This window comes from Alligator sinensis, unplaced genomic scaffold (genome assembly GCF_000455745.1).
Source record: "Alligator sinensis unplaced genomic scaffold, ASM45574v1 scaffold768_5, whole genome shotgun sequence".
Classification (NCBI taxonomy): domain Eukaryota; kingdom Metazoa; phylum Chordata; order Crocodylia; family Alligatoridae; genus Alligator; species Alligator sinensis.
In genome coordinates, this window is record NW_005841991.1 from 2,875,485 (window position 1) to 2,899,682 (window position 24,198).

The window sequence follows — 24,198 nt, forward strand, 5'->3', positions numbered from 1 at the left end:
CCTGCAATAATTAGATTTTATATACAGAACATTATAAACAAATGTATAAATGTTCCATGTATACAATCCAGTTATGGTGTCGTCTTAAATTCAGGGTCATGTTAAATTTGAGTAAATACAGTACCTGAGGGAGAGCTCTGTTTTTAAAGAAACAACATGTGCACTGCTTCAATCCCTCTCTTCCACTGTATTAATCCCAGCTAATTGGAGAATTATATATTTTTTTTCATTTTTAGGACTTTATCAAGCTGAAAAATTACAAGGAGAGAATGAATGATATTTAAGTATCCTTCCACAGAAAATAAATATTAACACAGCTAGATCTCCAAATAAATTGTGCAAGTGCTATACAGGCAGTCCTTGGACTTACGGCACAATTTGTTCCTGAAAACCGCGACGTAAGTTGAAATGTCATAACTTGCAACTGATTTTCCCATAGGAACAATGTTATAAAGGGGATTGGTTCCTGAACCAAGGCCCCGATACCCTATTTTCACCAAAAATAACCCAGAACTTTGCAGTCAATCAATTATAGATCAGTAATATAGCTACATTATTTATACTGTAAATATCAATCACATTGATTTGGAAGGACTTCTTTGAGGCGACTTGGTTGGACTTTTTGAAGGGCTCTTGGTTGGAGTCTTCTCAGGAGTCTTGGCTGCAGGTTTTTCTGGAGTCTTGTCTGCTTTCTTAAAGAAAGTGTCCAAAGAAGTTTGGACAGATGTTCTCCAGGGAGACAGGCAACACAGCGAACTTGTTCGCTGGTTGTTGTCGCATCAGATCAAGAGTCAAAGTCAAAACTGATGTCAGAAAGTCAAAACAGGGTGTCAATTTATAAACGTAAGTGCTGTTCGTTGTAACTTGAAATGTCTCAAGTTGAGGACTGCCTGTATAAAGGCTTCATATTACTAATGTTCTAAATAACATGGTCAAAATACAGAAAACACAGTTCTCTGGTACATAGACAAAAGATTATCAATTTGTAGTCCATGGACAATTAAGGGTTAAATCATTAAATGAGGTTACTGGTCACAGACAATATTGGATTCTCCTCATTTCCAGCAGGTAATCTAAATTAAGAAGACAAGAACACTGAACTTGAACAAATTCAAAAGAAACTAAAGGCATAATCATCAATTTTTCCAAATAGATAAAACATCTACTATTACTTTATATATTTAGATGCTGTTATGAAAATAACATCTTCCCATTTAAAATTAAGATACGATACAGAAGGAAAACAATTACAGATTTTTTCATAATCTATTCAAACAAAGTTTGAAAATGAATAAAATAGTGCAGCTTTTCTACGTACACAGTGGCTTGCATGATGTCATGCAACTGTTTCACTGAAAGAAAATGGAAAGGAAAGGGTACCGTTATTAAAAATGTGATTTGCCCTAGAAGCAAGTGTTGACAGCTCTGCCAGAGTCCCAAAGCTAGAACTAATTGTTGAGTCTTCTTTTCAGTCAGGTAAACACTACTTCATGTTAAAGAAAACAACACACCCTTTTGGGGGGAGAAATACATAGAAGTGATTTTATGCAGCAGAGGAAAACACAGACTGATTTTTTGTTTTCATAAATACTCAGTACAACCTTTCAGCACCAAAAAAATTTCCTATGGTCTCATCTGAACTAATCACGTCAGTGGAAAATAAAACTATCTTATACAAATAATCTTGGACGCAACCGTTATGTAAAAACAGTATTTGCTTACTCATACAACTCCTTTTCTCCGACTGCATTGCTTTCACGTGGTTCCACTTGACATGCCATGCCTAGACAAGAAACTATTAAACCCCCAAGTACAGTGACAGTTGTATCCACATACCTCAAGCCCTAAATGCTGCAGAACAAGGAACAAATAGTCTCTCCACACTTATGGTCCCACTGGCTTGAACAGCCGTTGCAGCCACTGGGATCCAAATAAGGGAAGAGGAAGAGTTCGCATGGATCTGTGTTTGCGCTATAACCAGAAAGCAGACCTACAGAAGTTAAGCAGTCAGTTTATCATGTCTGTCTTATATGAGGATAAGATTTCTGATCCCTGATTGTTCTTAATCTAGCAAACATAGGCACAACAAGATCTAACAACTGAAAGCTTCAGCTAGATAAACTCAAACTAGATTTAAATGGCACCTGATGCCAAAAAAAGATTGTCCAACAACTATCCAACTGTCCAACCACTGGCCAATAAAAGATACCACAAAAAGCCTTGCCTCAGGCATTTCCTGGCTTGTCACAGCTGCAACAACACTGAAACCCTATTACAACTAGATATAAAACACAGGCTTTTTTTCCAGTGGTTGAGTACTCACTGCTAACTTAATCTAGGGATCTCTTTCATGCAAAATCTTCAAAAAAATCGAAAGACTATGGCTGGAGGTTACAGATTTGATGACAAATTACTGAGTAATGCTGTTTTACACACAAGGCTAGGCTACATGGCCATAAAGGTTCACTCTGGCCTTAAAAGCCTATGAATTTATGAGATGCTACTAACAATCATCCAGACATATGAAACCTAAAATATTCTGGTATACGATAGCTAAAATGTCTGTACAAAGACTAACCGGAATTCCTAAATGTTTTAGACAGTCTTTTAGCCAAGATAGCCTGACCTCTGGATTTTTCTCCGAAGGGCACATTAAGAGATCACACAAACAGCCTGTTGTATGCAAATAGTACCCGACAGTGAACTAGACAGCAAATATATGCAAGCTGAGCTCATCACAATTATTATTAAGTTTAAACAAAAAAAAAGGCAGAAGTAATGTCAGTGAAAATCTAAGATTACTTTAGTTCCAAATGTTCAGCAACGATTTAGGACTACTTTATTATAAAACATGGTAAAAAATGAACTGGTCTTCCGAGTTTGCAAAACTGAGAACCTTTTGGCATAGGGACTGTTACCAGAAATGAGAAACTAACAAGAAGCTAGAATAGAAAAATCCGAATGACTCAAAGGTCCCTTTACTAAATTTAATAAGCAAAAAGATCACAAGAGTCCACCAAGTTCACCAACAGGAGGGAATAGGTTTCAAATACATTTTAAAAAGTACTTCACCAAATAGCAAAACACCAATTATGCTTTAAATGGCAATACTGGAGATAGAGAAGAAAACTAGGTAAATCTTTAAAATTGCCACAGACAACTCGCAAAGCAGAGTTTTCAAAGTCCAGCATCCAAAACAACAGCTGGAATGACACTTTTGTCCTCAGCAAAGCTGCAACTTCTTGAACACTTTTTTCAGATTCTAACAAAACTGCCTTAACCTCCTCTGGAAAAAAAGGCTGTCAACATTGCTTAGAAAATTCAGTAGCCCACATTCTCAGAAGAGGCTTCTAGTTAAGTGACCCTGCTCAGACAGCAAATCTTAAATGAGAGGGGACAGAAGACATACTCTCATTGGATCACAAGCTTTGTCATGGCCAGGACAGTGCAATCACAATCATCCAGGTTGTCTTGTCAAATCATTCTCTGAACTATGGGTATCAGAAGAAAGGGAAGGAGGTTAAGAGATTCTTTATGCGTCTGAAAGCTAAGTGTCCAACACAGGCTCCCAGCCTGCCCTAAAGCAGAATCGGTGGTATCCATGTTTTAATTCGAAGTGTGCATGTTCCAATACAGCTGGCACCTCTGTCTGAACTATGTCAATATGGATTCCTGTTGGTTTTGGCAACACAATCTAGTCCATAGACAACCACCTGAGTGCAGTCAGAGTGTGACCTTGGTGAGGACTTAGGATCCTTGTCCCATTGCCTGGATTGGCTGATGATCCCTTTGTCTCTATGGGTTATCTATTTGCTTCCTCCAGCACTGCCCCACTCCCCCATCCTACCTCTCTCCCTTCCCTGTCTTTTGTACTCAGATCTCTTTCTGAGGTCCCTTCTACAAGTGACATGCATAATATAATTAACCAGTTAATTGCACAATTCATTTAAACCAGTTACACGCGTCATTTATTAGGGCTGTGCGAAATTTTGGCAGCCGTTTCGTTTCAGAGGTGTTTCAGCCTGTTTCAGTGCCTGAAACACAAAATCCAAAATGAAACAAAACCATCCGAAACATTTCAGAAATATTTCAGATATTTTGGAGGCACCCCTCAGGCTAGATATCAGGAGGCACTACTTCACAGTCAGGGCGGTTAGGATCTGGAACCAACTTCCAAGGGAAGTGGCGCCCGCTCCTACCCTGGGGGTCTTCAAAAGGAGGCTAGATAATCACCTAGCCAGGGTTGTTTGACCCCAGAATTCTTTCCTGCCCATGGCAGGGGGTCTGACTTGGTAATCTGCTCAGGTCCCTTCCGACCCTACCTACTATGAAACTATGAAATAGTCTGGCACAGCCCTGCAGCCCTCCTTCTAAAGAGCCAGGAGGCTGGGACCAGGCAGGGGATGGGGCCGGGCAGCCACGGGGGCTTCTCCCATGGCTCCCCGCACTGGGGCAGAGGCAGGCACAGCCAGAGGAGCCGCAGAAGAATCTGCAGCTGCCCGACTGTGTCTGCCTCCCCCTGGCCAATCCAAATCTCTGAATCAGCGCCGAAACTCCAAAACAGATTCGGCCGAATTGAAACGGAACAGTGATCCAAAACACCAAAACGAATCACTGTCTTCCAAAACAGCCAAATCCAAAACAAAAACTAAACATAGCAGTTTCGCACAGTCCTATAAATTATCATACCATAAAAAGGTCCATCAAGCTATAAAGTTATAGATGGAAAATGTGTACTAAATTATAGCTGGTTTCTATCCAGCTTTAATTTACACGTGTAGTAGGATCGCCACTTGTGGCTGGGAGCCCTGTCAGCTGACAAGGCTCCCAGATGCAGGGGTTCACCAAGCGCAGCCGGAGCTGAGAGTCCCACAGCTGGGGGGACTCTCTGCCCCAACAGCACCCCACGGGCTGCTGCGAGGAAGAGTCTCACAGCTGACAGGAGGCCCGAGTCGCATTAGGTGCAGGATTCTCAGCCCTGGCAACTGTGAGAGCTTGCTTTTTACTGTAAGGAGGAGGCACAATTATGTGGATTGTGCATTAGATCCCACTGTGCCTTTACCTGCACGTGTAGAGGGGCCCTGAAAAAGACTGCTATGTGCATGTCCTCTTGGAGCATCTCTCTGATGAAGTGAGTTCAGACTCACAAAAGCTTGTGTCTGTGATTTAGTTAGCCTGTAAGATGTTATAAACCAGTTCAATGGCCATATTGGAACATATTTCCTGACAGGCATGAATCACTTTACTGTAGAAATGATACTACTATTAAACACTTATTTGAAAAAGAACAAACCTGTAGGTTTACCTACCTTCTTGACAGAGCTCAAAACTACCATAATTAGACTCTTTCCTGTACCCAATTACTTCATTTAGAGCTAGGTAATGTGTTGCTGCGTTGCACAACATTGAGCAGTGTACGTATGACCAAACTTTTAACTTAGAAAAACAATTCAATTAAATATACAAAGCATTTAAATGATAGTAAGGCTGTGAAACAAATCAAAACTGAAAAATGAAATGCTCAAACTTAAAGCTGAAGTGGTCCAGAATTAACAATGCTGTGTCTGTCTTCTGTTCTCTATCAGCTTCTCTAAACAATGACATAAGATACTGTTGTAACAGAGAATACATTAGACTTAGTTTTGCATTTCATGAGTGCTGATATTTTGTTACAGATTTAAGGGGTTTACGCTTTTTTATTTAATCCTACTTATAACTGCATCACAAACGTCAAATGTTAAGATCCCTACATTAATCAGAATTTCTCTTGAAACATTCAATGTAATTATCTGTAACTTATACGTTTGCTAGTATAGCACAGAGTTAAATGATTAAAATTGACTATCAGACTTTTAACTTTAATGAGGGTTTCTAAGGTGCTGATTAGAATAAAAGTTCTTTTACATAGAAGGAAATTTTCTGAACATCATTTTTTCATTCTGGAGTAATTACGCAAAACTACTTCTTTCAGAAAAAGACTATTTAATAAAGTAAATATTCTGAAACAAAGAGAAGAATACAGTTCTCATTTAACACTTCTTACATAAAGTGTAGGTATTAGAAGTCCTCATATAAACCAGGTCCCAAACCAAAGATTAAAGACCAATGCCTGCTCAAACCTACAAAAACTAGTTTACAGGTCTCTAGTCCTCTCATCTGGATAAATGTTAAAGTATCTAAACCACTAAAGATATCTCCATGCTATAGGCACACTACAGATTTTTTATACACAATTCAGGACAAAGCACTCTACCACCCAAACACCAGCTCTTAAGCACCTGGTCACATGCATGTTAAACCCATGCTCCTGTGCTCAGCTGGAGGCATCAAAAAGGCCATAAAACAACACATATGCATACACCTACCTCCCCACTTTGAACTGAAAATATAGCTAAGGTTTGGCAGATATGCTCATGCTTAATACTCCTACAGTTCCTAGCAAATGCCAAGTTCCAGCACTTCTACCTACCTTCTACTCACCTCTTATAACTCAGAGGCTACCTGCCAGTTTATACATGCCTGGAAAGTATTCAGCTATTCCTTTCCATATAGTATATTAGTATGTTCCTTTTCCTGCAGTTAAACCCAGCTCTACCAAAGCATTAAAAAGCCAATGCTTTTAAAAAAGAAAAAAAAAAAAAAGCTTACCATGCTCCTAATTGGACAGGGGAGCTTTTTAGGTTTCTAATTAGCTGCCGACATGAGTCATTGAAAAAGCAAGATTTTGGGAGAAGCATCTGAAATATGTATGTATATATGGCCATCCTGAAGAAGTAGCTGAGGTAGGAAACTACTCAGTAAGTGAAGGAAGTGCCTCAGACACCTAACAAATTTCCACCACTAACTTAAGAACTTGACTACGGGGGGGGTATTGTTCAACAAAGTAGGTTGCGAATTTATAGCGTATTAGCTCTAACTCTCCAAATGGACACTCTTTACACAGACTCATTAGTAGGGGTGCAGCAATAGAGATTTTTGGGGCCGATAACAATAGCTAATTTTTAAAGGAGGCATATTGGCTGATACCAGTACGATTTCCAATACGCAGCCTGGCAGCTTGAAGAGCAGTGTCTGGCTGGTAAATCTGTTGTGGTAGAAGGGGAGAGGGAAGTGAAAGGAAGGGGCGTGGGGGGGGTACATCAAGGTGGCGCTGGGTGAGGTGGGTTATGGGGGGGGGGGGGCAGCCACCCCAAAATTCACCATAGCGCTCACCCACCCCCTTCTCCCAGCATCACCACCATCCACCCTGAGCACAGACTGGCCCAGCCCCCGCTGTGAAGAGCCCAGCGCAGCCCCAGATGAGCTGCAGCTCCATCCTGCACTCCACCCAACCCTGGCTGGGCAGCGCCTGACCCAGCCCCAGCCCCAGGCCCACTGGGGCTTTGATCTTGCAAACTGCCCTGTTTGCTGCACCTGTTCCCTCTAAACTTCCACCTCAGCTTCACTGAGACAGTCACCCAGGATTCTTGAAAAAAAAGATCCTCAAATAGCATGGGTAAAAAAAGTTTCTCAGAGGTAACATGATGACCTGTATAACACTGAGCATTTGGAGTATCAAAAAAGAGAAGGAGGAACAGGATAGGGAAAGCGGAGGCAAGTATATCTTAAAATTGCTTGGGTACAATCAAAGGAATAGGAAGTAGAACTAGACACAACACAGAATGTTGTCTGAGCAACTTCTCACTCTTCTGACTACCACATTTTAGTCTCTAGTACCATCACCAATGCAAGCAATCTCTCTTCTACATTACCACAGTGGATTTTATCAATGTTCTGTTACGGATTCACTGGCCCACAAATTACTAAGTCTACATTTTGCAAGTAAAAAAGCTGGCTTATTTTTCTAAAGTATAATATGAGATTCTTTTAAAATTCTTACAAAATGCTCAACTATATATTTTATGGAAGTTTTAGGCAACCAAAATGATTATGGGAAGAAAACAGCTGCCACACCAGGACAGATTAAAAAGGCTAGGTCTCTTTAGTTTGGAAAGGAGAAGGCTGAACGGAGATATGACAGGGGTCTGTAAAATCATGAAGGGTGTCAATCAAGTGAACAGTGTCCACTAAGTCCCAGAATACTAGAACTAGGGAGCACCTCCTGAAATTACTAGGAGACAGGTTTAAAACACACAAGAGAAAAATACTATTTTTATTCAACGTCCAGTTAATTTGTGAAACTCATTACCACAGGAAGTAGAAGCAGAGAGCATAGCCAGGTGCAAAAAGGGACAAGACAAATTCATGGATGACGGATTCATTAATAGCTGTTGAACAGAATGGCTGGAGATGTTTCTCTAGCATCTCTAAACTAATAATGGTGGTTGCCAGAAAGGGTAATGAATAGGGGATAGATCACTCCAGAAATATCCAGTTCAATGCTCTCCCTCTAAAGCATCCACCTCTGCCACTGTCAGAGAAATGCCATACTGGGTCCAGCCCAGAATCCCATCTCTGACAGTGGCAATCAGTGCATGCTATGCAAGGCGAGCATCAAACTAGAGATCTCTAGAGCACGGGTGCTCAACCTCTGGCCTGCCAAATCATTGTATTTAGCTCACAGGCCTCCCCTTGGGTCTGAAAATACGGTAGCGGGGGAGCAGTGGCCATTAATAATGCCACCCTGCCCCCTGCCAAAACCTCAAACCCCATTCCCTGTCAAGCTAGTCAGAGCCAAGCTATGCCCCCTTCCCTTCAGGGCTGGGCCACAACCCCCCACAACTGGATCAGAGCCAGGCCATGCCTCCTGCCCTCCCACAGGGGCTAGGGCAAGCCCCTTTCCCCCATGGGTCCAATTGAGGCCTGACCATGCCCCCTTCCCTCCTGCCCGGGCCTGGCCACACCACTCCCCCCCCACCCCTCCAGGCTGGGGCATACCCCTCTTCCTTCTCTGAGAGGCCAGGTTAGAGCCTGGCTACACACCCCTTCCCCCACAGGGCTGGGCCACACCTCCTTCCACCTATGGGGCTGTGCTGGGACCCAGCCACACCCTCTTTCCTCCTCAGGGCTAGGTCATGCCCCCTTTCCTCTCCACTGGACTGAGTCAAGCTCCTTTCCCCTGTGGAGCTGCACTGAAGCCACCCTGTCTCCCACCATCACCCCTCTCTCCATGCAGGCAGATGGTGCCCAAGCCGAATCAGAAGCACTAGCTGGATCTGGCCCACAAACAGACCAGACTCTGCCAATCCAGCCCACAGGGCAAAAAGGTTGGCTGTCACTGCTCTAGATTGATCTGTCCCTTAATACCCTCTCTAACATGCACCATTTATTGGTTTAGAGATACCAGAGAAAACATCTACAACCAACAATGTCCTTAGCGCATAGAGGCTTTTGACTTTATCCTTTAGGTCCTACACTCAGCAGAATCTAAAACCTAGACCTGCACTTTAATGCATACATACATAGAGGAGAGAAAATTACAGTTATGATTTTGAATTCTTCATATTTCAATATTAATATGCTTTTATCAAAGATTTTTGTATGGAAGGCAGTTTCATAATCACCTGCTTCATAATCCCCTGGTTCTGGATTATTCTTATAGTAAAGTCACAACCTTGTGGAATTAGAAAGCATGCAATTTTCTGCAAAATCATGCTCCAAATCTCATCCTTCATTAAGAAAGTCAAGTTCCTATCCCTTATGGTTACAAAGAACCTCCAAAATATGAACCAAATACAAATAATTCCCAGGAGGGGTGAATTTAACTAAATGCAACATTGGATCTTAAATTAAACCACTTAATGTATGTACAGACCAACCCCTTTAGTCTGCAAAACCCTAGAAAAAAAAACAGTTCTGAAGAGTGAACTACCCTGCTCCTCTCTCGCAGATTACTAGGGACTCCAACGACAGTCAACGGTTTTGGCCTTTTCCCAAGATATTACAGAATTCAGCATTTTTGTTTGCAGAATGTATTATTTTAGCTAAGCCAGGAAAACAACTCCTTTTGTTTTCTATTTCTCTGCTCTGCTAGGACCAACCTGCAACCACCTTCTTCTTCGTAACTTTCCCTGTAAAAGGAATTACTTGAATTACAGCTCATGCTTCTGCCCTGTTCTACAGCACTAGGCAAAGGGTCAGGGACCTAGAACTACAGTCCAAGTGGCAACCAGGAAAGAGAAAGGAGTCAGATTGCCCAAAGAATGCAATATGAGTCAAGGCCAGTGGAGCCGAGAACTCATGAAACTGCTTACAAGCTTCCCCCTTTCCCCAGGCTCTACAGAGCAGAAAAGATGATGATTCTGAGCCTCACTACCCAGACATCATTAACTGCTATGGGTCAGAAGGCTGGGACATACGGAGAAGAAAATAAGGAAAATCCATTAGAAAAATAATTATAGCTTATAATAATTACTGATAAACTGTACTTTAATGAGCATTTCAACTCTGAACCACAGCCAATTTGTGTATGTACGTGGGAGGGATGGAGATATAGGGGATTTCACAGGCCTATGATACAGATGTCAGAATTTAAGCAGTGTTGAAGTGTTGTTGTAAATATAGATGGGCAAGGATTTTTATTTATTTTTTTTTATAATATCTTTTAACGGACCAACTGCATAGCTGAGACAAGTTTTCTGGCTTACCTGAACTTAAGGAAACAATGAAATAGAGTCCAATTGTGCCACAGAGTACTTGGCGCTCAGCCCATAATTTTAACTGCTAAAAATAAACGTCACTCCTCCACCCCAGCAAAATGTTCTCTATCTGTGGGTTTACTGTTTATATCTGAAGTAAATGAAAAACAAAACTAGCAGCCTAACATGCCAACATACAATAGATGCTATTATTCGAATACAGAGATCAGGGGGAAATATAATCCTGAGATGATTTTTTATTTCTTTTTACAACAAAAGTGAAGTGGCAATCATTTGGATTGAAAAAAAAAAAAAGCAATATACCATCTACATAGGAACCACCTTACTCAAGTTGGGCTTTTGGGACTGGAGGAAATAAACTGCGGCCGACACATTTTACCTAATAATTTCCTGTGACATAGATCTGCTATTTTAGAAGTGATTCATGCTGAATCGTTTGAAAAATCCCTCCCTAGTAATTATTTTGCGTCTGCAGTGCTTTCCATCATTATGTTCTTTTGCTACTTTTGCTAGAAAAGTTTTTTCAAGTGTTTTTTCATAAGGAAATGTGTGTATTACTGAGACAAACTCAGTAAAGGATCTTCAGTAGCTGATTGTGCATAAAGACAAGAGAGCACAAAATCTCTCACTAATAATTTCTGACTTTTACCTAATCCAGATTGAAACAATTTATACTAAAACAGATTATTATAAATACAATTTATGTTCTGTAGAAACAATACTAAAATTTCAATTAATATTACGTAATTAAGTCTTTCTAACTATATTTCTGTTTATCCATCTCTTGATATCACAGTTTATGGACTACTGCCTCTTCTGGCGCACAGTTCCTTGTGGTATCTACATGAATCGAATACCTTTTCCATCACCATAAAGAAAACATACATATGGTAGTGTGAGTTCCATGCATATTTATACCAGTGATCACATCTCACTTTTGAGATCACAATCTACTGCGTAAACTACCCAGTCTCCAATCTAAAAAGCAGAAAAGCAGCACTTTTGAAAGAGACTGATACCATATGATAGATTAAATAAGAGCGTGCTCAATATCAAGCACTAAGACAGGCGCAGCATGCACATCCGTGAAGGCTGTTAAATTTTTCAGTGTCCAATGGAATTCCCTACTTCTCTTTCTCAACATAGACCTAGATACTGCAATTGACCCCAGACAAAAGCAGGTCTTTACCTACACAGAATTAGTTGCACAAGTACAGGCAACCCCCACTTAGTGCTCTTAATTGGTTCCTGGAAAACCAAGCATTAAGCAAAATGAGCGTTAAGCGAAACCTAATGTATTTGATGACCCAAGATGGCTACCACTAGTGTTTTTAATGACCCAACATGGCAGCTGCAAGCATTATAGCGAAACCTGCTGAGCACTATGTGAAATCAGGTATCAATTTAAAATGAGCATTATAGCAAACTAGCACTAAGCAAAACAGCGTTAAGCAGGGATTCCCTGTACCCAAGTGTCCTTCGAACTGAATAAAATACTGCACCTGAACTATCTGGTTTTGTAGGTATTTATTGCATAACACTTTATGAAGTTTTTCTTTTTTTTTTTTATCTGATCATAATAACTTCCAATTTATTTCTCTTACACACTTAACAGCAAAACTACTTTTTTTATTCCATTACTGACCACTATTTTCTGGTCCCGTTATGTAAGGAAAAAAGAACTTACTTCTCAACATGCATTTGTATATATATCTGCGTTATTGATCTCAAATGCATCACCCGCCTATCACTTAATAAAATTAACTATTCCTATCCATTCCATTACCATAGTGGTTCACAACCTTTTTAGACTCAAGGTATCCCTCATTAGATTCAAGGCACCCCTCAGAAAATGCCAGCTCTTAGCTTTCACTCTGGAACTACAAAAGAGCAATCCTTCTGTTGCAACAAACTCAGAAAGACAACAGTTCAGAACGTTTTAAAAACTATCATTCCTATTTGAACTATCTGGATATATCTTGTAATTCCTGTTCACACGCCAAACTGTGTTAACGTTGCATAGCACCCTGTGACACCAATGAAAGGATATCAAGGCTTCCCAAGGTGCTGTGGCACCCTACTTGAGAATCACTGCATTACTGGCTACCTGATTTCTAGTCATGTTATGGGTGGAAAAAGAGCACACAAGAACATGTCTTCCCAAAATCAGCTTAGAGACTAACAGGTTCAGAGAGACAAAAGCCCTGCCTCCTTCCTAGCTTCCGATTAATATGGCTAACTGCCTCTCAAAATCAACTTGAAAGCATTCAGGTCACAAAAGTAAAATGTGTGTAGTTTATACTTAAAATGTAAGTTATTGCAAACTATTTACTTGAAATCTGTCAGAAAAAAAGATTAAACAACATAATCATTGTCTGTGGGCTCAAAATTGGGGTTTGTTAAAAACAGTTTTTATTAAAGACAAAGCCTGTCAATGGAAACATTTTTTTAAATTGCAATGAAAACATTTCATGGTTTAAAATTAAATGTTCTTCTAAAATGTTAGTAATCCAAGTATTGTAATGCTTTAGCTAGAAAGAGAAGTTGCATTTGTCCCTAGACAAGCTGTGCCTTTGTCCTGGAACAGAAATATCCCAGGATTGGTGTACACACATTGCCCCTCTAATCAGCTGAATACACTGCCATTTTTCTACTGATAGTCAGATACATTGTGAGATATCCCAGGCTACACTGGGAGTATTTCCCATCCCATGAACCGTTTTAGGATTTATCCCAGGACAACACAGGCAAGGACATCTGAATAACTGCACTTTATCCTGGATAAAATGGTTTATCCTATGACAAATGTGACATCTGTTTGTAGCCTGGGATAACATGAAAACCAGAAAGGAAAACCGAATAGATTTTTTTACAAGTTCAGTGAAATTTAAAAAAGTAAACAGCATCATATAACAAAATACATTTTTAAAATCCTTTCAGTTTTAAAAAGCTACATTATCAATTTAAAAGATATGGAAATTTGTTCCTTAAAAAGGTTAAAGTGAATATAAATTTAGACATGTCAGGAGTCTATCAGCTCTTCACTGACTTGCACCTTATGCAGTCATTTATATTTGTGTAAAGTGAGAGCAAACTATTGCCAGAAGCATTTTGATTTAATAGTATATCATGGGCTACTTTTCCTCAACTTGCACATGCATAAATGACTACACAAGACAAGAGGCAGTACCAAATCAAACTTGCTGGATTTCTATTTGCAATCAGTATCTAAATGGACAATCCTCATCAACTTGTTACTCAATACTACAGAAAAGTAGGTAGGATATGATGGTTGTACAACATTACCCAAAAAGTGTAAATATTTTAATTCAGATCCAGTACGCATTTAATTAAAATATACTTACATCACAGTACTAACTTGCATCTTCCCAGTTCTTCTGAAGAAAGTGCTGAACATGTCAGTCTACCCGAAGCCTGGGCCATAAACATCTGCTACTCTTCCCCGTTTTAAAAAGGCAGAAACCTGAAGCAAAACAATAATTTGAATGTAAACTCCCAGTAAAAATTTTCATAAAATTTGTAAAGTTGAATAGTCATAACTCCCACCAAAGTAATAAAATAGTAATATTGTTCAGAATCCCTGAAAACCTGGTATAGGAAACAACACTTTTCCCCTATTATAAGCAGAAAAAATACACCATGTAGATCATACAATGGAAAAACGTTTGACACTGTTAGAAGATGCCACATCTGCTCAGAGTAGTAAGTGACATTTCACCTTGCAGCTCCTCTTTTTGCAGCAAGAAAGCATTCATAATTTCTGCATTACCTCCAGAAAATACAACAAAGCACTAGGATAATGCTTCTTCTGATTTATAACCAAAATCTGTCAACAGGTGTTAACTTCCTTTATTTCTCCCTACCCTGTAACATCAACACCGCAGTACTGGTGCCATGCTATCACCAGTATCCTCACTAAGATAGAGAAGAATCCTGTCTACTTCTGTCAGCCCACACTTCAACATACATTGCATCTGTTAATAACCTTTTGCAACAACTGTAGTTTCACTTCATTCTGCAAAGTACAATAAAATCCCCCCAGCTTAGTAACCATTTGTCATCAGTCGTGAGAGGACTAATTATTGATTGTGTCGGTATCAGTGCACAAAGAGGTTAAAAACTATTTAAGGTGCCTATTAGGAAAAAATCAACTGAATTTTAAAAACAGATGAGTTTTGTAATCTCTCTTCACCAACAAAAACCATTAAGAACAAGTTTTATATAATTATGTAATCCACGGTCATGAATTACTGCCTTAATTTTATGCCTTTTCAACAAAAGAAAACAAAATCTCTCTGTCTCTCTCTATTTTTGATGGTTTGGGAGTATTTCACAGATAGCTCCTGTGCAAACTGGCCAACACAACATTATACAATAATTTATGTAATGTAAATCAGAAATCACTGAAAGTGCAACTCTGCTCTTCCTTCTCTCTCTCAGAATTACGAGAGGGCAAATTCAAACTCATTTCAATTTTATTTTTAAAAAGTGATAAATGTTTTGGGTTTAACAAGGCCTTTAAAATTATGCAAACCATAACAGAGATACCTTCGTAGGAAACCCTGGTGCTTGCAAAAGAAAAACAAATCGTACTTCCAGTTTAATCAGCAAAAACTGGAATGAGTTGCCTTTTGTTTTCAGGTTTTTAAAATTAAATAAATTTTTCAAATCAGTATTTTTATGTTACATAAATCAGACACAAACACTTACGTGTTGTCACAACATAGAGCAGACTTTAAAATGTGTACTACAAACAACAGTTAGATTTACAATAGTGATGAGAAACTGTACCTGCCACCAAAGAGGTGAACATGGCACAGTATTCCTGGGTTAAGTGCAGGACTGACCCAATCATCCTGTTGAAGGATATAGATCTCAAGGTTTTGTAATCATTGTGACTCAGTTACTTCCATCATTAATGACCAGAAACCCAGAAATAAGAATAAGGAAAAAACCCATGGGGACGTGGGGGGAAGGTGGAGAACAGTGTGGTTAGCACAAGAAAGAATAAATAAATAGTAATTTGTTACTTTGCTGTTAAAATTCATTCAGATTCACAACTCAAAATTGAATTAGAGGTAACAGAAAAAAGTGTTGCTGTTTCTAAGAAAAAAAGAAGACTGGCTAAGAACATGGCAGGAAGGAGGTTAAGCAGCTCACCTGCTTGGCACAGCAGATGAATAGAACCAGTACACAGTGATGGCCTGTGGAGCTCATATGTTGAACTCGGGAAAAGAGATTTGGGAGAAATATGCATATACCGAAATTCTAAATCTGGAAACAGAACCTTATTGCAATAAACGTGACAATTGCTTACAGTTATTTGTGCCTGCTGCTTTACGAGCCACTTTGAGATAAAGGGCAAGGCAGCTCAGAGAAGGACTTGAAGGTTTAGGAAAATCAAAATACAGCCCTGCAGACAAGCATTTAACGCCAAGAAGTTTTTCTAGCACTCTGCTACTAACCCCGTCATCCGGCTGGTTAGATTACAGCTTGTTAGTAAACCATCAAAGAGCAACGTCGAGTGGGAAAAAAACACAAGGGCAGACAGCTCCGTGCAACGTGCAGCGTACAATTCAGAGAGTTTCTGGCTTCCACAAAGTAAGTGGAAATAGTTCAGGCACAAAAAGAAATGGGACTTTATGGTCTGATGAGACACCATGAAGCCACTGAGACAAATGAAAAGTGGCTGTATGAATGAACTCACTTAGGGAATTTTCCTTTCCTCATCTTGTTTACTAGCTACGTGGTATGCTGTGTATTCTGGCAAGACATCAAATTGGTACTCTTGGCTCCAATACTGCTATCGCTTAGGCAAACTCAAACTCAGCAAAGCGAAGCTCTTCTTTCCATGGGGTACAAAACGGTGATTCTGAAGAAAGTAGACTGGTGTCCAAGCTCCAAAACAACCTTTAAACCTCCCTGCTCCCCGCCTGCCCCCAAAATGTTAGCAGGGCAGTAAAAAAAAGAAAGAAAGCAAATATAAGCTGCTAGTTTAGTAATGAGTAAGAAATGACTCACTCATCACTCATTTACAGGATACTGCCTTTATTTAAATATACCTTAAAATATGCTCCAGTGTTGTTACCAACAGCTTTTGAGTGTGAGAAACAGATGTTCTAGTACGTTCCACAAAGAATAGTCCAATAGTCTAAGTGAGTTGGTCTAATAAAAAATATCAGATTTACCCAAAGAGCCTTGTCTTCCAGTAGTCTAGTGTTCCAAGTTCACCATAAAGCACTGAACTTTGAGCAAAACAGACACCTTACTAAATATCAAAATTCATTAGTTGTTTTCCTTAGTTTCAAATACTCATTCCACAAAACATTTCCTATAAACCTCCTCTTCCCCCCCTATCCTCCCCCCCCAAAAAAACCCCCAAAACTTTTCAGTGCATTTAACAGCATAAATAAATTATTATACTGGTGGGTTAACATCATTTTGGGGCTGCAAATCAGAGATGGGCAGGCAGTAAGATGCAGCTACCCCCACCCCTACTTTTCCCCACAGTGGCTGGGGAATAATAGCACAGCTGACAAAGCTCCAGGTCCCCAGGCAGGGTCAAACGGCTCTGTGGGCAGGATCCCAGGTGCAGACTGCCGACCCTTGAACTAAATGAAAAACTGGAACATTTCAGGTGTATCTAATGTAATTCTCCGGATAGCACGGCAACATAGTAAAAACAGACAGCTCCACTTAGCTCCACTTGTATAGACCCTCTAAAGAAAGGAAAATAGCAGTCTGCAAATATTGGAAGGTTTCCCCACTAAGGAGAAATGAAATTGTTTGCATGAAAGCAGATGGTCAAATTAGAGAGAAACTTACACTGAATGCAAGTTAAAAACATCATTAATGGTCTTCTCCCCAAAAAAAATGAAAGCCCCACTGTTAACATCATTTAATTTTCCTGAACGAAGCATCTGAGACCAAAGAGGTGTCAGTGTTAGAAAATTTTACTGGTAGAACATTTGCTAGCACAGTGCCACTGCTTTGTTGGTAGAGCACGTGCACATCTGCATGCTTTTACCAACCCTGGCACAATGTAAAAATCATTTTAAGAGTAAGCCACAGAATTCTAGTTTGCTGTTTTTATACAACACTGTGCAGCTGGCATTAGTATAGATTAAAGATGCCACGTATGCATGTGACAGGGAGGGATGTTGATCTGGGTCTCTGATATTTCCATTTTGTCTGACCAGGTAAATAGATCACAAGTTTTTAAAAACATAATTGCATTGAGTAATATTAAATACCAAGCACATTTAATAAATTCTGAAGCTTTAAAAAAAAAAAAAGTTTTAATAAGTACAAACCGTTAATGACTCCCACACTAATCACAGTTGTATATTGTCATACATAGCTGTTCTCCTTTTCTCCACTAGTGTGGAGTGGTAAGGATAAATATAGTGCTAGACTGGCACTTTACCGACACAGGGTGTTTGCGATGCATGGCCTTGGGAATACTGAATTGCCCGTGGAGTACACTGGCTTCCAGGATGAAGATTTTCAGGTACATGCTTTATAACATTCAGCAACCTCTTCCTTTTGCAATGTTTAGATTACATGTGTCATGTACAAATCAGGTAGACTGACTGGCCATCTTGATTATTTGCAAGGTTGTTTAAATCTCCTGTTTTGATTTTTATGCTCAGATATCAGTGTCAGTATATTTCTGTTTATATTTGCAATTATATGATTAGTTAGTCTGCTTAAATAATTTGTACTTTACTGTCAAGGTATGAGGATCCCTGATTCTCATTTTTATATTTTATCCAAGGGTGTCAAACTCAGCCTGCCCTATGGGCAAGATGAGAGTTAGTAGGCTGGTCTGTGGGCCACATCAAGCCTTGATGGAGCCAGAGCACTAACAATATCATCAAAATGGTATCAAATTTCTTTTATAAGACCTATTTTCCATAAAACCATATCGACTGGCAATAACTATGTTACCCTCTTAATTCCTAACTGCTGCATATATCAGCCACCTCATGATTTGACTAAATCAGTGTCAGACTAACTACTTGCATTAGCCTGTTTACCCTTTTTAATTTTGGTATGAGTAGGTTGTTTCCACTCCTTTGGTCCCCCTTCCCCTCCTCCCCACCCCCGCAAGGTTTCAAGATTATTTTTTTAAATCAAACAAACAATCTATTAGAAGTCATCAGACACTTTTTATACTCAGGTATAAATTATTGTGTTTAACAGCTTCTTTTTATTATCCATTGTCATTACTGGAGGAATAGAAAAATCTCTCATTGCTACAGTAACACTTTCTGCTTTTTTTGTTCCAAGCAAAATATTTTTAAATACTTTGTCCTTCCATACATCAGGATTGATAACTTTATCATCCTTATGCAACATCAGACCTAGACCATTATTAGAATTTAGTTTGTTCCCAATGTACTTAAAGAATTCCCTCTAATTATCCATAACCTTACTGGTTTCACTGCATCCTTAGCTTCCCTTTTAATTACCTGCATTTCTTATCAAGGTCCCCATTTTTTCTTTTTACGATCATTAATTTTCACTTCCACTTTTAACTCCTCTCCTAACCATACAGATGTAACGAAAGAAGCCTTCTTATGTGATGGCAGAATGACAGACTTCAGACAACTATCAAAGTGTTCTTCAACAACCCCAGTTAGTATTCATGATCAAAATAACAAGTGCTCACTATGTTGTACCTACAATTCAAGGACTTCCCCACAGAAATGAATCACCTAGTTCAACTGCATCTCTTAGATCACCAAGGAAATTCACGTTTACTCCATCTCTGATTTGATCAGACTTTAACTGTTGATTGCTCTGTGGCAGCCATTTCTTTTTTTCCCCTTCATGTTAAAAATTTAATGTTTCAAACGTCTTCAGAACCTAAGTTATTTATAAATAAAGGGAGGACGGGTGGGGATTTCTCTCTCATAATTTCAAACTACTTATAACAAATTGAATGCATCTGATCCTCATGACACAGCCTGCTACTTAGTGGTTCAAATCAGAGACTCTTCTTTTTTCACTCCTAGAGAAAGATCCTAAATCTATTTAAAGCAAAAGAAATTTCATTTTTAGAACAAGGTTGCAACATTTCAGTTACTACTCACATAAAAAGGATTCTCTTAAATGATAAAAATCACTGCCCTGTTTTTCATAAAAAAGGCAGCAGGTTTGTTTCATGAACTCTATAATCCCATCAAGCGTATTAATAACTGACTGAAAACACAAAGCACAGCCCTAAGGACAGGGGTCACAAAAAGATGGTGTTTTAGAAAACAAGAGTCACTGAAAACAAACCCATTATTAATAAAAATTAAAAACAGCATTACCAAGCTGATATTCCAATTCACTATCCAAAATATTTATATATATTAAAGAAAAAATTGTGAAAATAAGCAATAGCTATATCATAACTAATAAAGATTAACTTCAGTGCTGAAGCAGACAAGTCATTCATATAAATTCAATGCACAGTCACTAATAACTACATATTTTTTCTGTTATGAAAAATCTTTTTCCTGGTCTAATTTTAACTAATAGGATTTAGCAAAATCACACTTCCCTTCTCGTATATCCCATAAAATCCTTTCAGTTCTAGTATTTTATGCCACTTAACAGAATTATCTGTACAAACAAGGATAAATGTTCAACATTCATTGAGAAAGCCACAGTACTTGATTTCCTAAAGCACAACTTGAAAATGAACCATGTCATCAGTTACTGTGCTCATAATTCAATTGTCAAATACTACACCAAATGTATTGAGTACTAAATACTATAACTCATCAGATTTTTGAAGACTTCTTTCAAAAAAATTCATAGATTCAGATGTTTTTTCTTCATGCACCGGGGTCCTTCTGATACCTAACTCCCACTAATGTGCATGAGAGTACAGGTGTGTCAAGAAAGTATGCTCAATAATCACTCTAAATTAAGACCTCTTTTCCCCCAGCTGCATTTACAAATGCAACAAAATTTATCTCTTTACTCTAGATTCCCATGTGTGTCAGTTGCCAGACAGAAATATAAAAGGCCAAGTTGAAGAAATGGTTACTTACCTATAAAGTAATATGCGTTATGTATATTCCACACAAAGTGCATTTGAGTTAGAGGATTTTTGGTCAGAAGTACTCGTTTGAGTAATGCTCTTTTTTTTGCATGCATTCTCTCTCTAAACAAGGGCATAAAAAGTGTGCAATGAATCCAGCTACAACAAGCTCGTTCACCATACAGAGAATTTAAAATGATGAGACTGCAGTAACAAGGGTGGGAGCCAAGATGTGGAATACATGTAAGGATAACACATCTAAAGGACTTAACTAACCATTTCTTTTTTTAATTCAGGGAACTGCACGTATATTTTGTTTTTGGCGATTCCCAAGCAGTAATCCTTGTTGGTGGCGCGTCCCAGAATTCTAGCCAAACAGTGAACATACAATAGCTTTAAGAAATTCACAGCCTTTCCAAAAGCATGAGCAATGTCTCAGTACTGTGTAAACATGTAAACAGAGGATCACATTGCTGCTTTGCAGGTGTCTAGAATCAGTTATTCTAAATATACTACAGAAGACGACCAAACCCTTGTTGAAGGTGGTTATTTACAAGCCAACCGGTATCAGTTTGAAAGGCTGTGATCCAGTTGGAAATTCTTTATAAAGAAACTGCTTTTCCCTTGACTTCTGCTCTCTATTTACTACAAAAAATCCTAAGATTTTGAAGTGTTTAGTCTTATTCAGAAAGCAAAATGTTCTTAGTACATCTAAGGAATATAATCTCTCCTTCCCGTTATCTGAGTGGGGTCGAGGGATAAAGAATAATACTAAGTGTACTAGTAAGAAGTGGCTTAAAACTAACATTGACATACCACGTTAGATAAAAACTTTGGGTACAATTTATAATTTATTCTTATGAGAAACATTATACACATTATGCAACGTTATTGCTTGTACTTCTTTCACTCTTCTCATTAATTACCGCATGTGGCCAGGCACACATTTGAAATGCACTCCTGAAATGTTCTCACACCTTCTTGGGTGCCCTTCAGCCCCGAACCCCTCTCTGTCATTTGCTGTTTGACTGAGAAACAGCTGAGATATGCCAGAAACTAACTCCTTGGCCTACGGCACTTCAGCCTTACCAGTCTCACTCAGGTCCTGTCAGCAAAGGGGATTTTGCCAACTAAAAGAATCATCCCCTTGTCTGGTTACTACTCAGTAAAGACAGTTAATCTCTTCCTGCCAATATGGTTAAATGTTCTGAGATCACAGCTATCAGTGACAATAAGTTATCATAACAGATAACAAGAAGAGATATTACAGAAACAAAAATGAACATTAAAAAAAAAAAATCAGTAACCATGTGTTAAGACAGAGGCAGAAATATAAGAACAAACAAAAGGAAATATTAGAGCAATGATTTCACCTTATTTCTGCATCTTAGCCATAAGCTCAAAGAATACAGCTTTACTTCTTTCCAAGCCAAAGTCCTCTTCCAGACTATTAGCTTACTTCGCACAGCTTAACCACTGGGGCCATTTGTAGATGTGCTCACCATTTTCTAAACCGTGTTAACTGATTTACATCACACAGTTTGAATGACATTTCAATTCAAATCAAGGGTTAATAATAATTGACCATCACGGCAGGAGGTGCTGGCTATACACAGTGGGCGCACCTACATGTGCCACTACAGTGACATAGTGGCTAAAAATAAACGTGTGCTGCCTGCATGGCCCAATAACAGCTGTTACTGCCCCATCATTTAGTACTAATGACGGCGCAATAACAAGGGCACCACAGGGGCACGTGTCGACCCGCCCACTATATACACTTGACAGCCCCTTAACAGACCCAACTTGCAGCCTCTGTGCGAGCTTACTGTGTTAGCACTTGCATTAGGTGGTGATAATAAGCCTGTTTAAGCATTGCTACATTGTTACAAACCTTCTAACAGTTATCTGAAGTGCTGTTCCAGAAACCTTAAAGGGTACAATTGACCTGATACTTTAGTCATGGTGAGGTGTTGTTGGCACACTCGACTTTGAAAAGGTGATACTTTGTACCTGATAGCCTCTATTGTGATTGGCATTTGTAATGCTTATCTGCTCATCTGAGTACCTAAAGACTGTTTTTCCTAAAAGCAATGCTGTATACACATTAATTAATACACTTTAAATTGCCTAACATGGACTCATTATTCAATAAGGATTAGTTAATTCGGACTGGAGCCAATTTTAATTCAGATTGCAGACGTCCATGTGTACAGTGACAGCTGTCATCTGGATTAAACCTAGAAAAACATCTATCAACAGCCTGGGGGACTAAAGTACCTCATACCCAGGAAACACTGGACAAACCCTCTCTCTCCTGGCAAGATCTAAGCATGGTTTCTTATCTGGCCATTTACACACATTATCCACTAGGTTCTTGAGAAGCCCCTACTATGCATATAATTTCCAGTAAGTGCACATATTTGGGGGACAGAACTAGAAGTCTCCCCGATCCAATTGTGACCAAACGAATATCTGCATCTTTTCAGGCATATCTAAAAAAGATATTCTCTCTCATTTAATTTCCCCCAGCGTGAAAAGTCCTTCTCTGAATAACCAAGTGTTATTCTTAAGAATCCCATCCTTTTAAAACATAAATTTGTCATTGTCTAGAAGGCATGACTCATGTGCCTTAGAGCAGGTTACCAAGGGCCTGCTTGCTTGGCTACTTAACAGCCATTTCAGAAGCTAAATTTTCAGTGATTACTTCCCTTCAGTCATTTAAACTTTGAACCTCTCCCATCTTCAAAAGAAACTCATTGTTAAAGAAGTAACACTAGAAAATCATTTCATATTATGCAACCCTGGCCTTATTATAACCAGGTATACTAGTTTTCTCTGTTTAAAAATTGCAAAATCTCTGGTAAAATTAATTACAAATTCCCTGATTAAAGCCCCCAAAGTCCACATTTTTCCATGATTAAAATGAAACGCCACTATAATCTATCTATCTAGGTATCAGTTGAACACAACAGTTGAACACATAGTGAGGTAAGTTTGTTCAAAATGACTGATGCCTTTCATACAGCACAGCACCATTAGGGACAATTCAATGTTTGAGTATCCCAGGTATTGATTTTAATATTGCATTTCTTCAGACAGGCCTTCAAAGTGTTCTTGAATCTCTTTTTTTGTCTACCTCTCAAGTGAGTTAGGAGTATAGGATCTGAAATGAGACAGTCTGTTTAGGGCATCTTTTCTAACCCACTAGGGGGAATGCCTTACTGGATCTGGTATTGGCAACGGGGGATGACATGGTAGGAGACCTACAGATCGGTAGCCATCTGGGGGACAGTGATCACCTAATAATAGAATTCTTCATAAGACGTTGAGTGGGTAAGGTAACTAGTAGGGTGAAAGTGCTAGACTTTAGGAAAGCTGATTTCAATGAACTCAGGCGATTAGTCAAGGACGCACTGCAGAGTAAGAGTTTTGAAGTGATGGGAGCCCAAGAAGGGTGGCTGTGCCTTAAGGAAATGATCCTTCGGGCACAAAGGGAGACAATCCCGATGCAAGGAAAAAGAGGGAAAGGGGCCAGGA

General features: G+C 39.1%; 1 protein-coding gene and 1 long non-coding RNA gene across 4 annotated transcripts in view; one reads left to right on the forward strand and one right to left on the reverse strand.

The window, feature by feature from the left end:
• The window catches only part of FUT8 (fucosyltransferase 8), a 300,428-nt gene that overhangs the window by 228,828 nt on the left and 47,402 nt on the right, over positions 1 to 24,198 (reverse strand). For all 3 annotated transcript variants that reach the window (XM_006021405.2, XM_025201353.1, XM_025201356.1), the window contains one exon: positions 13,964 to 14,082. The gene's annotated coding sequence lies outside the window, so the exon portion shown is untranslated. The remainder of the gene's footprint in view (positions 1 to 13,963; positions 14,083 to 24,198) is intronic.
• On the forward strand, positions 18,065 to 19,728 carry LOC112549898. Its single transcript, XR_003093521.1, has 3 exons — positions 18,065 to 18,129; positions 18,397 to 18,503; positions 19,180 to 19,728. It is a non-coding gene; the product is annotated as an uncharacterized LOC112549898 (long non-coding RNA).